We start from the raw sequence: 5,226 nt of genomic DNA, 5'->3' as shown, positions 1-5,226 counted from the left end.
AACCCCGTGGGCCCCGGGGTAAATTTAAAGGGACGGGGCCCCCGGGGCCGAAAACGCTCGGCCTGCACGAAAAAAACGCTCGGGGCCGGGGGGGTGATTTTCGGCCCGGGCCCCGGGGTTGACCGAAAAAGTTCGGCCCCCAACGAAAACCTCGTGGGCCGGGGTGTTTTTACGGACAGGCCCCGGGGTAAACCGAGGACGTGGCCTGCACGCGAGAACGCTTCCCCCCCCGGGCCCGAAAACCTTCCCTCACGCGGAAGGGGGGTTGATTACGGACAGGACCCGGTGACCGGAACGCTGGGCCCTTTTGCACGACGAAAAACGCTCGTCGGCCGGGGGGGATTTACGGGGGGGCCCCCGGGTTTGACCGAGGACGCTCGGCCTGCACGACGAGAACGTCGTCGGCCGGGGGGATTTAAAGGACAGGACCCGGTGCCCGAAACGCCGGCCGCACGACGGGGAACGCTCGTGGGCCGGGGTGATTTACGGACAGGCCCCGGGTTTGACCGAGAACGTCGGCCTGCCAACGAGAAAGCTCTGGGCCGGGGGGGGTGTTTTAGGACACCCCCCGGGGTTTGCCCGGGGAACGCTCGGCCTGCATGGTCAGCAGCCAGGTATGGCCACTGGTCGATCGTGGCAGTGGTCCGACCAGATCAATGGAGACCTGTTGCCACGGGTGCGTGACGTTGGTGGCTCGAAGTTTCCCGGCCGGCAAGGTTTGTGCGGCCTTGTGGGTGGCGCAGTTTCGGCAGTCACGGACGTATCGAGTGACGTCGCGGAACATTCCTGGCCAATAATATAAGCGCGCTACTCGTGCGATGGTCTTCGCAATGCCAAAGTGTCCGGCGGTCGGGTCGTCATGCAGTCGGTGCAGTATTTCCGCGCGCTGGGGCTTCGGGACGCACTGTTTCCATTGCTCCTCGCTTGGCGAGTCGTGGAAGTTGAGATCATGCAGGATGTGTCGATTGCAACTGTCGGTTCTGGATGCGGTAGTCCGCATGTTCGGCCGGGTGTTGTTGTACCTGGTGATAAAGGCGGCGGTACCATTGACAGTCTGGAGCGGCTTGTATGACACAGGCCTCGGGTTGACGAGAGAGAGCGTCGGCCACGATGTTCAGTTTTCCTTTACGATACCGGATGTCATAGTCGTACTGCTGAAGCTCGAATACCCATCTCCCTAGGCGACCGGTGGGAGCTTCCAGTCTCTGCAGCCATCGAAGTGACTGGTGATCGGTGACAACCGTGAAGTGATAACCCTCCAGATAGTCGCGCATTCGACGGATTCCCCACACTACCGCCAGACATTCTAGCTCTGTAGCGCTGTAGTTCCTTTCTGCGCTATTTAGTGTACGGCTGGCGTAGGCAATGACGCGTTCGCCTTCGGATAGTTCTTGGGTGAGCACGGCACCTAGCCCACACGTGCTGGCGTCGGTCTGGAGGGTGAATGGTCGGCTGAAATCGGGACAAGCAAGAACTGGTGCGGTGGTGAGCGCCCGCTTCAGCTCGTCGAAAGCCTTTTCTTCTTCTGGTCCCCACGCAAAACGTGCTCTTTTTTGGGTCAAGCGTGTCAACGGTGCGGCGGTGGTGGAGAAGTCTGGTACAAAACGGCGGTACCAGGAGGCGACGCCGAGGAATTGGCGCACTTGACGTACGGTTGTCGGGGTCGTCCACGCGGCTACCGCGCTGACCTTGTCTGGGTCAGTTCGAATGCCGTCTTTGTCCACTATATGCCCCAAATATTTGAGACGGCTGCAACAGAAGTGGCACTTCTGTGGGTTAAGGCGGAGGCGCGCTTGTCTCAACCGTCTGAAGACCTCGGCCAAATGTTCCATATGGGTCTCCAGTGACGAGCTGACTACGATGATGTCGTCGAGGTAGACCAATACGTGTGGCTCGAGTTCCGGGCCGAGGACACTATCCAGCAACCGCTGGAACGTGGCCGGTGCCGAATGTAACCCAAAAGGCATGACTTTAAATTGGTAGAGTCCTCGCCCAGGAATTGTAAAGGCGGTGGCTGGACGGCTGACCGGATCTAGTGGCACCTGCCAATATCCGTCCTTTAAGTCTAGTGTTGAAAGGTACTGGGCCCCTCGGAGCTTATCGAGGGTAGCGAGGATGTGCGGCAGTGGGTAGGCATCTTTGTCGGAGGCTTGATTCAACTTGCGGAAATCGATACAAAATCGGTGTCCTCCATCCTTCTTCTTGACGAGGACTACGGGGGAACTCCAGGCGCTGTTGGACGGTTCGATCACTCCGGCTTCCAACATTTTATTCACCTCGCTATCAATGACGGCCTGCATGGCCGGATTACGGGGTCGGTATCTCTGCTTTATTGGGGCTCCAGGCCGCAATCTGATCTGGTGTTTGGTGCGATCGGTGGGCCCCTGCACGGACTCAAATAACCGGAGTTCGGTATCCAAGAACTGCCGGAAACGCTGGTCTTCCTCTGGTGAGCGTGGGGAGATTCCGGCGGACAGTTTGCCGTAGACAGACGCCACCTGGACCGGAGCCGTCCTCCCTGGTCGGTTGGATGGAGGAGGCGGCAGCGTAATGCGTAACCGAGCCCATAGGTCGACTCCGATTAGTACCATCGCTGCTGAGGTTATCCAGGACCTGGAAGCGGTGGCGGACAGAGCGAGGACCGACTCGGATGGCGAAGCGGATCGAACCGGAGGTGGGTGCCTTGGAGCCGTCGGCTAAGTTGACCGGTTCTTCGGACGGCTGGATCTGGAGGCCGCGATCAGACAAGCGTTTGGCCATGGCGGCGTTCACAAACGACACTTCGGATCCGGAATCGAGAAGTGCCCAGGTGTTGAATCGGTGAATCTGGACTGGTAAATGCGGCCGCGGTGTGTACTCTATCTGGACGCGGGTCGGACGATGGCCGCCTCGTTTCCGACCCGCCGGTCGTTTTCCGTCGGAGGGTGGCAGTCTCGCGTTAGGACGCCATCCTTCCCGCACTGCGAGCAGAACTTCCGTGCTGGGCGGCGACAGTCGAGTCGTGTGTGCCCTCGCTGTTTGCATCGCCAACAGCAACTCGCACGGTCATAGGTAGTGGCGGCAAGATTCGCCTCGGTGGACCGTAATGTTTCGCGGCGTTGTTCTTGGCGACGCCGGTGGATTCCTCCCACTCGGCGGCACGACTGCATAGCGCGGAACGGAGTGCAGTTCGTCCAATCGAACGTATAGCTGGAGTTCCGGGTCGGCGTTTTCGTATAATTGCTCGAGCCGTTCCTGGCTAGTGTAGCCGCCAGCCCGACGCATCATTGTCTGTACGGCGGGCTGGTAGCGTATCGCGTAAACGCCTCTCCTGGCTTCTGTCGCCGGCCTTGTATTTCCCGTCGTAATTGTCGTTTGTACCGGGTGATAGATACTGGGCCAAGAAATCCTTTTCGGAACCCGGCCCATGTGGACCACTGTTCTCTGGTGTTTCGCCACCACAGAAGGGCGTCGCCCTTTAACAGCTCGGACAGACCGGTGAGAAGATTGTGGTCTTCCAGACCATAGGCCACACTGAGTTCCTCCAGATGCTCGAGGAAAGCGAGGGGGGGTCCTTACCATCAAAATGGCATCCCCATTTGCGTATCTGGTTGAGGGCCTTAGCCGGGTCGGCTTTCTGGTGGTTCGGGGGTTCCGCGTGCACTCCGGTAACGTTCTTCGCGGCTAAGCGGCGCGTGGAGCGTTTCGGCCGCTCCGGTGTTTGGCTGATTGGCCATTTACGTGGTCTCTCTATGCGGCGGCGGAGGTCGATTAATCTCCCTTCGGGTCTAGATCGCGGGTGGCGAGGTATCGGACGGCTTCCTCTTTATTAGGCGGTAGATCACCCAAGCAGTGGATTGCAAACCGGAGTATCCGACGGTCGGTCAGGTCCCTGTTCCGGGCGCCATGTAACGAAGCACCTTTCCCGACGCACGGATCGGCTCGTCGGTGCCAGGATTCGGGAAGAGGGGAGACTCAGATTACAATGACACCACGGTTGCTCTGGTAAAATAGAGTTTATTCGGGGGCCACCTTCCTGTGGTTCTCCCGTGATTCAGAACCATTATACCACGCACAGTATAATCGGACGGAAACGCGACCAGATGATACAGACGCGTACACGACTTATGCTAGGATGACAGATAGAACTATACGTACGAGACGCGCGACCAGATTATTACGGGACGCGGACATCGGACTTATTGCTAGGATTGACGGATAGAAATATTACGGACGAGACGCGGACCAGATTATACGGACGCGGACACGACTTATTGCTAGAGTTTCCAACGCGGACACGCGTTTCGGGCGCCCTGAGAAGGCGAGCTCCGTCGGGGCGCCGGTGACTTTTAGGTAGGACCCGGGGGACCGGGGGCCCGCTGGGCCCTGCACGACGAAACGCTCGTGGGCCCGGGGGTTTTTTAGGACGGGACCCGGGGACCGGAAGCTCGGCCTGCACGCCCGAAAAACGCCGTGGGCCGGGGGGTTGAAAAAGGGACAGGACCCGGGACCGGGGAACGCCGGCCGGGCACGACGAGAACGCCTTTGGCCCGGGTGGGTTTTCGGACGGGACCCGGGGGACCGAAAAACGCTCGGCCTGCCGACGAGAACCCCGGGGGCCCGGGGGGAAAGTTACGGACAGGCCCCGGGTTTGCCCGGGGGAAACGTGGGCCTCCCACGACGAAAAACGCTGTGGCCCGGGGTGATTTAAGGGGAAAGGCCCCCGGTAAACCGGGGGCGCTGGGCCTGCACGACGGGGAACGCTCGCCCGGCCCGGGGGGGTGAGTTACGGACGGGAAAACCCCGGGGCCCGAGAACGCTGGCCTGCACGACAGAACGCTCGTCGGCCGGGGGGGGGGTTTTACGGAAGGCCCCGGGGAAAGAAACCCCTGGCCCCGCCCCGAGAACGCTCTTTCCCCCCGGGGGTTGATTTAGGAAAGGGAAACCCGGTGACCGAAAAACGCTGGCCTGACACGAAACGCTCGTCGGCCGGGGTGATTTTGGGGTGGGGAGTTGAGGAGTGATCCCTGAGTACGTTTCGGGGGCCAGGAGGGGACTGGGCCAAAATTCGGCTGGCCCCCCTTTTTTAAACCCTCGGCCCCCCCACTCAAAGACTATTTGGGGGGGGTTTTCGGTGACGGGTGGGGGGGGAAAAAAAGGGGATTCCCAACGTTTCGTTGGTGGCCCCCAAAGGGGCCTTTTAAAACCCCGAGCGGGGGGCGACTATTTGAGGCAATGGGTCGTCAC

The sequence above is a fragment of the Nylanderia fulva genome, unplaced genomic scaffold, assembly GCF_048542155.1.
Source record: "Nylanderia fulva isolate GAGA-0341 unplaced genomic scaffold, ASM4854215v1 Scaffold320, whole genome shotgun sequence".
In the NCBI taxonomy this organism is placed as follows: Eukaryota; Metazoa; Arthropoda; class Insecta; order Hymenoptera; family Formicidae; genus Nylanderia; species Nylanderia fulva.
Note: the sequence above shows the minus strand (reverse complement) of the source record.